Source organism: Petaurus breviceps, unplaced genomic scaffold (assembly GCF_028583685.1).
Source record: "Petaurus breviceps papuanus isolate PSGF00001 unplaced genomic scaffold, PetGlider_PUasm1.0 37, whole genome shotgun sequence".
In the NCBI taxonomy this organism is placed as follows: Eukaryota; Metazoa; Chordata; class Mammalia; order Diprotodontia; family Petauridae; genus Petaurus; species Petaurus breviceps.
This window is the reverse complement of record NW_027186296.1, coordinates 8,141,149-8,155,831: the sequence shown is the minus strand read 5'-3', so window position 1 is coordinate 8,155,831 and position 14,683 is coordinate 8,141,149. Positions and strand designations below refer to the sequence as shown.

At 39.0% G+C, this 14,683-nt stretch overlaps 3 non-coding genes across 3 annotated transcripts; 1 reads left to right on the top strand and 2 right to left on the bottom strand.

Annotated features, from left to right (window-relative positions):
* Positions 1-5,999: 5,999 nt before the first annotated feature.
* On the bottom strand, positions 6,000-6,072 carry TRNAT-UGU (transfer RNA threonine (anticodon UGU)). The gene has a single exon. It is a non-coding gene; the product is annotated as a tRNA-Thr (tRNA).
* Positions 6,073-7,391: 1,319 nt separating this feature from the next.
* On the top strand, positions 7,392-7,463 carry TRNAP-UGG (transfer RNA proline (anticodon UGG)). Its single transcript has one exon. It is a non-coding gene; the product is annotated as a tRNA-Pro (tRNA).
* Positions 7,464-11,743: 4,280 nt separating this feature from the next.
* On the bottom strand, positions 11,744-11,837 carry TRNAY-GUA (transfer RNA tyrosine (anticodon GUA)). The gene is made up of 2 exons: positions 11,801-11,837; positions 11,744-11,779 (listed from the first exon to the last, which is right to left on the bottom strand). It is a non-coding gene; the product is annotated as a tRNA-Tyr (tRNA).
* Between the last annotated feature and the right edge of the window lie 2,846 nt (positions 11,838-14,683).

Below are 14,683 nucleotides of genomic sequence, written 5' to 3'. Positions count from 1 at the left end.
TGCTTTTAAAGCATTAAAGCCTTTGATGGTGTGGATCACAACAAAATGTGGCAAGTCTTCAAACAGATGGGAGTACTAAATCATCTTACTTGTCTCTTGAGGAACCTATATATGAGCCAAGAAGCAACAGTTGGAACTAATTATGGATTGGTTTAAGATTGGAAAAGTAATATGGCAAGGCTGTATATTTCCACCTTATTTGTTTAACTTATATGCAAAGTATATCATGCAAAATAACAGCCTGAATGAATCAAAAGCTGAAATTAAGGTCCCTGGGAGAAATATTAACAATCTCAGATACACAGATTATATCATTCTGATGGCAGAAAATGAAGAGAAATTAAGAAACCTCTTGATAAGGGTGAAAGAGGAGAGTGTAAAAGCTGGCTTGAAGCTTAATGTAAAAGAAAAAAAAAACTAAGATCCTTGCAACTGGTGCCATCTCTTCCCGGCAAATAGAGGAAGAAGAAATGGAAGCAGTGTCAGATTTTATATTCTTGGGCTCAAACATCAATGCAAATGGATATTGAAGCCATAAAATTAAAAGGTGCTCTCTCCTTGGAAGGAAGGCTATAGAAAATCTGGACAGCTTACTTAAAAAAACAAACAAACAAAACAGAGACATCACCTTGCTGGCAAAGGTCCATATAGTCAAAGCTATGTCTTAGTTTTGTTTTTTTTTTTTCCGTAGCAATGTATGACTGTAATAGTTGAATTGTAAAGAAAGCTGAGTCCTGCAGAAATTATGCTTTCAAATGATAGTACTGTAGAAGATTTTTGAGAGTCCCTTAAACAGCAAGATAAAATCAGTCAAAACTTAAAGAAATTAATCCAGGTTATTCATTGGAAGACCAAATACTGAAATTGAAGCTTAAATACTTTGGTCACATAATGAGATAACAGGACTCATTGGAAAAGAGCTTGATTTGGGGAAAAATTGTAGACAAAAGGGGGATGGTAGGGGATAAGATGGATAGATCCTATCATGGAAACAAGTCAATGAACTTGGACAGATTTGAGAGATAGTAAAGGTTAGAAGGGCCTGGCATCCCATCATCCCTGGGTGACAAAGAGTCAGACACACCTGAACAGCTCAACAACAACAACACAATTTAAAGAACAATTAATTTTGACACTATATAAACTATTGGGGGAAAAAAAGGCAAATAAGGAGTTCTACCAAATTCTTTTTACAACACAAATATGGTACAGATACCTAAAACAGGAAGAGTAAAAACAGAGAAAGAAAACTATAAACCAATTGCCCTAATGACTATTGATGCAAAAAAAAAAATTAAATGAAATACTAGCAAGATTACAATAATATATCAAAAAGATCATACACTATGACCAGGAATTTATACCAGAAATGCAGGGATGGCTCAATATTAGGAATACTATCATCATAATTGACCACATCAATAACAAAACCAACAAAAATCACGTGATTTTCTCAATAGATATAGAAAAAGCTTTTGACAAAATATGACACATTTCTATTAAAAACATTAGACAAAGCATAGGAACAATTGATCTTTTCTTAAAATGATAAGCAGTATCTATCTAAAACCACCAGCAAACATTATCTGTAATGGGGTTAAGCTAGAAGCCTTTCCAATAAGATCAAAGGTGAAAGAACTGTGGTCATTTTCACCACTATTATTCAACATTCTTCTAGAAATGCTAGCTATAGCAATAAGACAAGAAAACAATTGAAGCAATTAGAATAGGTAATGAGGAAATAAAGCTCATTCTTTGCAGATGATATGATGGCATACTTAAATAATCCTAGAGGATGAACTAAAAAAACTAGTTGAAATAATTAGCCGTTTCAGCAAAGTTGCAGGATAAAAAATAAACCCACATAAGTCATCAGCATTTATATATACCACCAACAAAACTCATCAGGAAGAGACAGAAAGGGAAAATACATTTAAAATAACTGCATAAAATATAAAATATTTGAGAGTCTACCTGCCAAGACAAACCAAGAGCTATATGAACACAATTAAAAAAACATTTTGGACATAGTTATTTCTAAATAGTTAAGGAAATATTAATTTTTATGTATTAATATAACTAAATGTTAAATGCTTGTGGGTAGGCTTAGCCAAGATATTAAAAATGACAATTCTACCTAAATTAATTTGCTTCTCTAGTGCCATGCAAAACTACCAAAAATTATTTTAGAGAGCTAGAAAAAATAATAGTGAAATTCATCTGGAATAACAAAAGGTCAAGAATACCAAGGGGTAGCTAGATGTCACAGTGAATAGAGCACCACTGGCCCTGGAGTCAGGAGGACCTGAGTTCAAATGTGACCTCAGACACTTAATCAGTACTGTGTGACCTTGGGCAAATCACTTAACCCCAATTGCCCTGCCCTCCCCCCTCCAAAAAGAAAAAAAAAAGACAGTCCCCCAAAAAGAAAAAAAAATAACACCAAGGGAATCATTGGGGGGGAAATGTGAAGGTGTCCTAGCAGTACCAGATGTCAAACTGTATTACAAAGGAGTTATCACAAAAGACAATCTGGTACTGTATAAAATATAGAGTGGTGAATCAGTGGAATAGATTAGGTATACAATACACAGCAGTAAATAGCCATAGCAATCTAGTGTTTGATAAATTCAGTGATCTAAGATTTGGGGATAAGAAATCACCATTTGACAAAACTTGTGGGGAAAACTGGAAAGAAGTTTGGTAGAAGCTAGGCATAGACCAACATCTCACCCTGCACATGCCAAAATAAGGTTAAAATGGGTATATGATTTAGACATAAAGACATTAAAGATGATACCATGGACAAATTAGGGGAGGAAGGAATATTTTACCTATCAGATTTATGGATAAGGAAAGAGTTCATAAACAAACAAGAGATAGAAAGCATAACATACAGAGGGCATTTACAATGGATAATTTTGATTATATTCGATTAAAATGTTTTTAGAGTCAAAATTAGATGAAGAGTTTCTGAACTGGGGAAATTTTTTTAATAGCAAATTTCTGAGTCAAATTTATAAGAACATGAGTTAATTGACAAGTGATCAATGAATATGAAGACAGTTTTCAAAAGAAATTAAAGCTATTTATAGTCATATAAAATGCTTTAAATCACCATTGATAAGAAAAATGTAAACTAAAACAACTATGAGGCACTGCCTCATACTTATTATGCTGTCTAGAATGTGGTTTGTCCTTCCTTCGTGAAGAGGACCATGAAATCAGGAAGATGGTGAATGAAATTAAATCCAAATGAATGGGATTTAAGTGAGGGAGGGTTGTGCAAAGTTACCAGTCTCACTTTCTCCTCCAGAGCCATCTGAGTTCAGTGGCCAGATATAAATCAGGACAACTGGAGTTGGCCCAGGATACAGTGGGAGATCTTGTCCTTTTTAAGATAAGGTCTTTTCCAGTACTAATGACTGAGACAAAGCCCATTCAGTGATTAGGGCTCTTTAAGAAGTGAGCCAAGGAGTGGCCCTCTTTAATCAAATTTCAAGGGGAAGACCCTCAAAGTTTCTGACCAAAAGAGAAACAATTACTATTTACTGTCACTTGGAGCCATCTAGGCCCCAAAAATAACCATTAAATTGTTCTTGGGCAGGGACCTATTGTTGTCTAATCAGTGAGAGCCAGAGTGAATTGGGTTTAAGGCATCACAGAAAAGGAAAATGACAAATGTTGGAGGGAACATGGAAAATTAGGGACACTCACATTTTTGATGGAGGTGTGAATGAATTCAATCATTCTGGAGAGCAATTTGAAACTATACTCAAAGGACTCTAAAACTGTGTATACCCTTTGATCCACCAATACCACTACTAGGTTTGTACCCCCAAAGAGAAAAAAATAAAAAGGGGAAAGACATATATATACACACATATATATGTATATATATGTATATACATATCTATATATATGTATGTATGTGTATATATATATGTATATGTATATATATATATATATATATAACAGCTCTTCTTGTGGTAGCAAAGAACTGGAAATTGAGGGAATGCCCATCATTTGGGGAATGGTTGGACAAGTTGTGGTGTATGGTTGTGATGGAATACTATCATGCTAATGATGAACAGGATGCTTTTAGAAAAACCTAGGCAAGAATGACATGAATTATAAGTGAAGTGAGCAGTACCAGGAGAACATTTTACACAGAAACCAAAATATTTTGTGATGATCAATTGTGAATGACTTAGCTATTCTCAGCAATGCAATGATCTAAGACAATTGTGAAGGGCTTATGATGAAAAATGTTATCAACCTCCAGAGAAGTAACTGATGTCTGAATGCAGGTTGAAGCATAACTTAAAAAAAAACTTTATTTTTTTGGGGGGGGTCCTTGGGGGGAGGGGTTCTTGGAAATATTTTTGCTTGACTACACATGTATAATCTGTCAAATTATTTGTCTTCTCAAGGAAGGGAAAGGAGGAAGAATATCTGGAACTAAAATTTTCAAAAAATGCGAAAAATTCTTGTTTATATGTAATTGAGAAAAACAAAATAAAAACTAACCAAGAATAAAAATAAACCAATAGTTCAGTGAAAAAAAAAAGATTGAGGGAAATAAGAGAAGCTGGTGAGTTGAGAGAAAAATCCTTGAGTATCATTAATTAAAGTTAATTGGCCAAAATATATAGTGAATTAAAAAAAAAAATCCACAATACACAGTAGATAAGTTGTCGAAAGATATGGACAATTTTCAAGAGAAAATTTTTAATTATGAATGTCAATGGGAAAGTATACTTCAAACCACCAATAACAATAGAAATGTGATTTTTAAAAATCATTTGCCCTTTTATCCAGAAATTTGGTGAACATTATAAAAATGAAAATATCTCATTATAGAAGGTCATGGAAAGATAGACATTTTAATGTACTATTGGTGGAGCAATAAATTGGTCCCACCATTTTGGATAACAGTTTGGAAATATACAAGTAGTCACTAACTCCTCCCTATTCTTTCACCTAGTAATCCCACTAGCAGGCATACTCTGAACACACAAGGAAGTCAAGGACAGAAACAAAGTTCCAATATATACCAAAATATTTGTGACAATCTTGTGGGGGGGCGGGGTGGAAAGACCTGAACATAGTGTTGCACAATGACTAATGAATTTCCAGAGGAAACGTGGTATAAACCGTTAGGGGTATATTTATCTGGACATTCCAAATAAATGAATTTCTTTTCAGCCTAGTCGATAGAATCACAGAAAATAGAAGCCAGGTTAAAAAGATAACAGCTATTTGTGCCTCCGAGAAGAATAAAGAAAGGCTTACTCTTTAGTACCCTTTTGTTACGCACGAAGAAGTGCTCTAATCAGCACTGATGGAAATTGAAGACAGCTAGCCAGTGACAGGTCAAGGACTCATCATGCCCTTGATTGTCCTTTAAGACACTCTCGGATAGATTTTCTAGAGTCAGTCTGAGGATTGTGAGCTATGGTTAAGACCACTGGAAATGGCTAAACATAGGGGGAAAAGCATGAGGACACCGATATTACTAAAGGACAAGGGACCCTAGCAGTGACAGAGTTATGTGACAGAGGTGGCTAGACGTATTTACTAAGTGTGAATCTCTCTACTAGTGTGTGCCCCTTCTTTCTATTGATGCTCCGTGCAGTTGTGAGTTTTAGCTAGGCTGCCATAGTGGTCCGTTGGTCCAGGAGATAAGCCTTCCTGTACCTATCATGTCTCGGCAAAGTCTAGTCTTCTAAGGATAAAACCTTGCCATTTGGACAGCGTCCAGCTTTTGAAAATACTTTCTATGAAGTAGTACACAAATAGGAAGACAGTACCCTAGAAAATCGACTAAGGCAGAGTACAGGGAGACTATCATCTCGTTTCAAAAAGCTATAGAAATATCACTTTACTTCAGGTAAAGACATTTGCGTAGAAGAGCAGTGCAAATTATAGGGGTAAGACTTGAGGTGGATTTGAGTTCCTATGGGAAGTGGGAATGAAAGTGAAAACAACTAAACGCAAGGCCCTAGCGAGATTCGAACTCGCGACCCCTGGTTTACAAGACCAGTGCTCTAACCCCTGAGCTATAGAGCCTATATGACAGAAGTTACTCACCGCAGGACTCAAGGAAAAGTTGGATTTTTCTACCCTTTCTTATTAAGAATCCACCTGCTATTTCAAGTTTTGCTTGACTCCGCGGTGCAAGTACAGAAGGCTGGGTCCATTAGCTTCCTTGTACTCTCAGATAGAATCCACGGTAGTGTGGAGCGTGGAAAGCCAAAAAGAAAAGCGTTACACAAATTAGAAATCAATCAGGAACCGACTACGTTTATAAGATAAGGTTCACTTGGGGAACTGACCATCGTTTTCACGTGGCAACCTCCCCTGCAACAACTGAACTAGGTTTCCTTTCTCCCCGGTGGTTTGTCTGCTTCTCTAACTCAGAACGTTTGCTAGGTAAGACTTGGCCGGAGCTAGACAAAGTTTTCTTATCCAGACTGAAGTGTCCAGAAAGGACCTAGAATTTACAGAAAGATACTGTCAAAAACCCAGAAGAAATCCTATCTGATGAGTGAAAAAGATCCCTAGAAATATTAATTTGAGAATGAAGAGTATGGTTGTGGTTCCCAGATATCAGAGCCTTTCCGTACTGTCCGTGAGGGATGGATCTCGTACTACAACCAACCAGTGTTTCTGACTGGCATGACTTTCTTTCCTCTGTATGACTGTCTTGGGCTTTGACTCGCTCAGTACTGGCTATGCCTATATTCAGGGTCTGAATGGTTGGTTCTGTGCTCAGTCAGGTTGATACTTTGGTATTAGCTACTGATGCACTTACATAGAGACAACAGGTTGGCCATTAGCATTTTCTTTTTTTTTTTGTTAATGTTTAATCTTTTCTTTCTTCTCTTTTCATTTTTTTTTACAGTATGGTCTTTGCTGTAAAAAAAAAATTAAGTAAATATTTCTATATAAAAATTTTAAAAAATAAATGAAGCCTTAGTGATGAACGGGGATTTCAGTAGAGATGGTTGAGAAACCTGCAAACTTGGCTGTCCCTGGGTTTAGGGTGGGTGCAACTGGTTTTTTGCTATAAAGCGTGTTTCCGGTACAGGTATTGTTAGGTGCGCGAAGGTTGGAGAAGACGGACTAAAACTGCCCAAGATCTCCTTGTCTGTGGATGCAGGAGATTGGAGTGTTCATTTGTGTCCTTTCTTGAGTGGCAGAGATGGTGAAAAGCATGTGGTGTATGTTCAAGGAGGTTGGGGTGGGGGGGAGGAGGGGAACGGAAGAACAATTTTAGGAAGCTTTTATCTGGCCAGGCGACTTCTTGAAGCAAAAATCCCCCCCCAAAACAATAGGTCACCTGTTTGTTAAAATATTTAAGGCTGAAAGGCACTGGTAGTTCATATGGCTCGTTGGTCTAGGGGTATGATTCTCGCTTTGGGTGCGAGAGGTCCCGGGTTCAAATCCCGGACGAGCCCTAATGTTTTTCATTTGGTCAACGATTGTGATCACTGTTCTCCAGTATAGGTTTTCCAACTTGGGGACACCTGTCTCAGTTATTACTGAAGCTCCCAGGATGGACATGAATAGATTGATACATTACCACACATACTCACAAATTGGTAAACAAACATGCGAGGCTCTTCTTGGGCCTCCATTCTTTCCCTTTTTGGACTGTAACTGATCATATTCCTCTCCCTGTCCGCTCCCTACTTATACTTCTAATCACTATACTGGAACTTGGTAGCTTTGTTTTCGTCTTAGTTGGTATGGGTTATGGGGTTGGTGCGGAGTCTCTTGGCGAGGGTGGAGGTGGGAGTGGTGTCCAGGTAGGATGTATGTGCTGCTCTGAGTAACATGGCATAAAATTCTGAGATCGTATGAGTAGACAGTGGTCTCACACTAGAGCACATGGCTTAATTCTTTACTTCCTGGAGATGAGTAAGGAGCTGTGGCGTGAATTCTCATCATACCATTCCTCGGGGAGGAAACATTAATATCATTAAATAAGCATTCTACCCTTTCCAGTCACAGAAGTTGGTCGAGGGACTCCTCATGAAGGAAGTCCTCTTACCTGAACCAATAATTCCATTTCTCTTTTTACCTCCTCCCTCCCCTCTCCTTTTCCTCTTTCTTTCTCTCTCTTCTTCTAAATCCCTGTTCCTCTCCCTCCCTTCGTCTTTTCTCTTCTCACATTCTCTCTTCCCTCCTCTGTCTTTCTCTCTTTGTCTTTGTCGGTCGGCCTCTGAAGCATCTTCCACTTCTGGGTCCTTGCCGGAATCCCAAAAACATATACGGGTCTCCCCAATCCTATTTTTAAAAACCCTCCCCCTGACCTTTGTACCGCCATCTAGCTTTCTCTTTGGCCTTCAATACTAAATGTCTTGGAAAAGTCTAAAACGGATGCGTCCGTTTCCTCCCTAACCCTAACCCTTTTCTCCTGGATGTCTAGCAGACTATCTCTGTTCCCCACCCCTCCACTGAAAGTGTTCTCCCAGAGACGCATCATTGTTAACAAGGCCGTCTCACTTGCCTATTCTCTGGTCTGTTTTTTCCGTTCTCCTCTTCCTTCTGAAGTTGTTGCCAGTACCCATTTACTTGTTAACCCCTCCTTCTTTGACTCATTCTTCTTCTTGACCTTCGACAGCTCACCTGGTAAAGTCGAGTTTGAGACTTTGGGGACGTTTAGATTCTGACTTTTAGGAAGGACAGCAATTTTTGTGAAGACTTATGAAAGAAGTCTGAGAACACTATTCACCTTCGTAGAGACCACAAATGTTTTGTGCCTGGAGGGAAGGAGAAGAGGGACAAGAGTGAAAGTGGAGAGTTATTTAACCAGACCTATCTGACCAGAGTGAGGGTGGAAGGTTTTAAGTAGTAATGTAGTTGTTAGTAGTTCTCACTGGAGCAGAAATCTACATTATCTTCTTTAAGTGTGGAGAGGACTGGAGCTATGCCCTAGAGTTGATTTCCTGTCTCAACTTCCTTCAACCCACCTTGAGGCACAGCCTTCATTGCCCTCACCAACTTGGGAGCCCTCCTCTGGATCCACTCCATCCCTTCAATGACCTTTCTAAAATTTACTAATTAGAACCAAATGTACAAGATGTATATTTACCTATTATGAACAAATATGATGTAGTGGTGCCGGTGCAGTAAGGATACCACCTTCCTTGTTCTGATCCTTCCTTCCTTCAATGATTTACACATCTGTGATTTTATCTCTATGTCTGCTCCCTGGGAAAGTGATGGAGGTTTGCAAAGGCTTTACACACCTTTTCTCTTTTAATTCTCACAAATAATAAACAAACACACTTTTAAGGCAAGGGTCACAGACAGTATTACCCATATCACCACTTCTGTAAGGAAACTGAGGCTCAGAAAGATTAAGTGATTTATCCATTACAACTCATTTCTTTATGACTCCAAGTTGGGTACTTTTCCCACTGCCTGCCTAAGTATACTTGTTGATAGACAAGATAGAAGGGTGGGGAATCTACTCTCCTACACCACTACCACATTTTATGATTCCTCCAAAGCCTGGATACACACTGGAGTGTGAGGGACTGGAAACAAGTCTTTTTTCTTTCCATGTCTCTCCACAACTCATATGCTCCCCATCTTCCCAGACTACAGTCATCATTGACCCTGGACATTGTAAACAGGACTAACTGTGACTTACATGGAGACCTTTGAGAGGGAGAGAGAATCACTTGGGACAATAAGTGAGCAGCTAGCTGTGAGAACTAGTATTTAACCCTGGTTCTTTATCCTAGGGGAGGCTCCCAACGTGCTTTTCAAGTCTCACACAAAGAATGCTTTCTGATGCTAAGTGAGCTGAGTCATCCTTGCTCTTTCATAAGGTTCTTGATATCCTTGGACTCCAGAATAAACTACTGGTGAGAACTTCAAAAAGCTTCAAGTCCAGAGATCAGAACTACTGATTTTAGAAGTAGTGTGACATTGACATAGAAAGCACACTTCTTTAAAACAGGGAACTTTTCTTTTGTCTCTGTATTTCCAGAACCTAGCCCAGAGTAGGTTCTTCATAAATGGTAATTGAATAAAAGAATATCCAGCTTCCCAGTATGCAAGCTCAGGCACTTGCAAACTAGAAATGGTATCCAGGTCAAAACCAGGAATTTAACTCCCTTTACCTCTAACATCTTCCCATGAAGTTCCTTTGCAGGCTCTTAGCTTTCATGATCCTCTGTCAGTTAGATATAGCTCACGTTTCTTCCTCTATTTAAAGTTCTGAATATGTGCTACATTATCTACCTATATGTTAGCAGCCAGGGCAAAAGATGGCTCACAAGTCTCTGAGTTTCCCCACTTTTGAAGGAATTTCTTGTAATTCTGGTGGCCATTGATCCCCTTTAAGTCAGCACTATGATTATTACTTTTTCATTGGACCAGACTTTATATATTTAGTCCTCTATATCCTCATTTCTTTCCTGGAGTCAAAGTCCTGTATTGGTTGACCCTAAGTCTGAACCAGTCAGGACAATTTTTATATCTCTATTTTCTCAAGTCTCATTTCCATGCAAACCAGCTCAGATGCAATGCCCATTAATTAGCCCACTTCATCATGAAAGGGATGCATCAGGACACTAGAACAGCCCCAGTCATACTCAAGGGAATCCAATCCTTACAATTTCTCTTCAAAGCCAAGGCCAGATTACAACTTGGAGATCTTAGTGCCAAATCATGTCCTTTAACTAATTCTTCCTCTCTTCCCCCTTTCTTTCAATTCTTCCTTCTTTTCTTGTCTTTTCCTTCTCCCCTCCCCTCCTTTTTATTCCTTTTTGACTTTAACAAAGACAAATTAATTTACTGCAACGCAAAGGAAGTCTCTGTTGCAGTTCACAGATTAGCCATGAGTAAGGATGGGTTCTTAAGGTGTTTTAAAGAAGGAAAAATATCACTGACATGGGGAAAATTTTGATTTTTATTGTGACAAAAAAAATTGGTGGAGCAGAGGACATAAATAAAATATCCATCAGTAGAAAAAAAACAAATATTTATTGAGCACTATGTGAGTATATGAATTGCCAAACATTGGCGTGAGTACTTTACAAATATTGAATCATTTGATTCTCATAACAACCCTGTAATGTAGGCATCATTACCCCTGTTTTGCAGGGGGAAAATATTTAGATTAAGTAATTTGTTCATGATCACAGAAGATAGTAAATCGTCTGAAAAGCAAATGAAGTCACGTGTTTCTGACTCCAGGTCCAGCATTCAATCCACTGCACTTCCGAACAGCCTACTCAATCATCTTTAAAAAATCAACCCTGCTTCGTTCACTTTGCCACTCAAACTCCGGGAAGCATACTTCAATATAACTCACTTCGGTGTCTTTTGATGACATTGATCAAGGCTGATACCCAATTGGGTTATATTCAGTTTAATACTATTCTATTCACCAAATTTTATTAGTCCCATACAGAAGTGATTGGTACTCTTCGATTCTTCTCCACAAGACGGTCATGGAAAAGAGTATCTGGCTTCAGATTTCTTTCCAAGTTACTGGATATAGGCGGAGCTTTTGACTACTGTTCAAAAGTCCAGTTCTAGTGAGGGTGCATTTCATCTGACTTGAGCAGAAATTCATTTGTTGTTTGTCCGTTTTCGAAGAAGACCAGTCACTTCACGGGGTGCTGTTTTGACTTGTGGGTGAATTGGATTTAGGTGACTTCTCTTTCTGAGTACATTATCTGTGTGATGGCGCTAATTTACCCAAAACTGAAACACCTCCTTCGAGCCGGAGTCGAACCAGCGACCTAAGGATTTCTCAGGTAATTAGTAACCTCTACAGTCCTCCGCTCTACCAACTGAGCTATCGAAGGGTGCCCTACACCATACTAGCATATGCCCTATTTCAAAGGTGCCATGCCAGGCAGTGCTAAAATTTCCTGCATTCTTTTTAATAATGAAGGTCATTTAGGATACTTGGCCGGAAAATACAGCATATTTTCTATTTCCTCTGGCTATTGCGGGAATGTTTAACACTCCAGACACTCCAGAGGCGTCTAACTTCATTTCTCCCTGCAAACAACAAGCTCACTAGTAATTCCCGCAGCACCATCCCCTTAGTCTTTCTGACACGAATTCTCTGCTCCCTTCACCTTTCCGGGAAAATCTTTGAATGGGGCTCCTGGAAAACCTGGGTTTATCCATTTTTCTTCCCAAACTGCTTTTCCCGCCTTCCTTTTTCCCCATCCCCACCCCGTGTCCTAATTACTTGCCACCTCATACCCTTTTCCAATTATTTATTTTTTCGTTTTAAGGAATGATTTTGATCACCCTGGAAATCCAACTGGGCTATGAGTGACTAGAACTAACAGATACCTTAAATCACAAGAACAGAATCTCTACCGCAGTGGGTAGTATGAGATTCCAAATGAGTTTAATCTCCTTGTCGGAGTTTAAACCCCCTCTCAGCAGGTGAAAAGAGGAGGAAAGGAGGCTGAAGCGCGTGGTGTAGAGATAGGGTAGACAAAGCAGATGTGGACAAGTGCTCTCTCCGTAGAGGGAAGGAGAGGGAGAGGGAGAAAGGGAACATCATCATGAAAAATAAGGATAGTATTGAAAACAAAACAAAAATGGTATTGCGTCTGAAGAGAACTAGCAGAAAGGATGCCCTTTAAAAAGCCCAGGGGGGAAATTTTACAGCGTCTTCTATCACTGCTGTGCTACGTGATTGTCCTCAGGTCCGGTTCGTGTGGTTTGGAGACAAAATACAGGAGAATCTTACAGAATCTTGAATATTGTAGGTTTGAACCACCTCTGGGACGACTTTCAGTGTAGAATCCAGGGCTGCATCGAGGAGACCTTTCTTGAATACTATCGGTCAGGGTAAATTCAGTTCTTTAGGAAATGCAAACCATTGCCTCATCCCAGCTTTTTAGGAGCTGAAGGTTGAATTTCTTGGATCAGAATAAAAAAAAAAAAAGATTTGATTCCTCCAAGAAAACACTTAGAGGAGCCTTGTTTTGGACTGTGCTCCACTGACCTGTTCAAAAATCTTGTGTATTTCATGACCAATAGGTCACACGGCGTTCTACTTAAGTTGAGGCTACATCTCCGCGACCCTCAGAGGAGAAGAGATACAAGCAGAAGGCCGGTGCAAAGAGAAATAATGAAGTTGGCAGACTTGATCTTCAGTTCTAGAAATCCCTCCAGTAGTGGCTGCACCTTTACACATTCCCTTTGGTTCACTGGCCAAAGGTGGAGGCCTCATCATTCCCCATTGCCACTTCTAGGTAGATGCTCCCCCTACTTACATCACCAAGTACCTTCTTCCTCCAGGTGTCTCTCCTGGCTCCTCCAATGGGTGTTTTGCTCAAATCACAGTAAGTTTGGTTTTTTTTTTTTTGTGATTGTCAATTTCTTGACTGTTTTATCCATGGAAAGTCAGTCTCTTCCATTCATAGCATTTCTTTAACTGGCTTGAGTGGAAGTCAAATTACATTGGCAAAATAAACGAAAATGAACAAATAAATAAATGGATAAATAAATAAATACCACAAAAAAACTTTGTACCAAATATAAGTCTGACACACCATTATACACAGAACTAACACGAATATTTAAGACCAAAAGAGATTATCCAAGAGATAAGTGGTCAAGGTATATAAACAGTTGCCAAAAGTTTCAAACTATCAACCATATATCAACTATACAGACCAATATTTTAAATGACTAAAATAAGAGAAATGCAAATCAAAATAACTGAGGTTTCACCTCATACTCAGTGAAAGAGCAAAGATTGTAATTGAAAAAGGGCATGCCAAATGGCACTTCTCCTCAATTGTAGTGGGATATTTTCTGGCAAATATACTGCCATGTAGGTTGAGTCAATATAACATTGTAAAAATGGGAACTGGGTCTGGATACACATTAATCTCCACATTCATATGAATCTTGGGGAAATAAAAGCATAGATTCAGTAAAAAGCATTTAGTTGAAACAGAAAAGGACATAAAACCCCAGCAGTATTATGAGATAGGGTTCCCAGAACAATATCCACCCTTAGGAGGGAAGAGGAGTCATCAATCAAGCCCTCCCATCTGACTTTCTAACTTTAGGCCTTCTATTTCATTACTAAACCTACCTCCAGCCTTGATCTCTAGCCTCTTTTCAGATGCTCAGCAATGAACCTTTTCACACCTAGTCTTATCATCATACCCTTCAGGTTCTAATGATTCTGAGCCCTTACTCTGCTTTCTGACTTCTATTTCTCCGTCCTCCAATATTTCCATGCCAAAGTTTTAACCAAATACCACCAAGTCCTTCTACTGTGCCCGATGGAATGCCTGTTTCATAGGGAAAAATTTGTCTTCATCCTAAATCTTTTCCTTTCCTACTCCTTCCATCTTCTAGCTATTACTGAAACTTGCCCCCCCCCCCCTTGGTGAAAAAGCCTGCCTGGCCATGCTTTGCAGTATTGGTTGCACCTTTACTTATTCCCCTTGGTTCACTGGCCAAAGGTGGAGGCCTCATCACTCCCCTTTGCCAATTCTAGGTAGATTTTCCCCCTACTTACATCACCAAGTAACCTCTCTGCCTTTGAAGTTCATTCTATTCATATCTACCACCCAATCAAAATCCTGGTAACTGTTGACTACCAACCTCCAGGTCACTTCCCTTCCTTCCTTCCTTCCTTCCTTCCTTCCTTCCTTCCTTCCTTCCT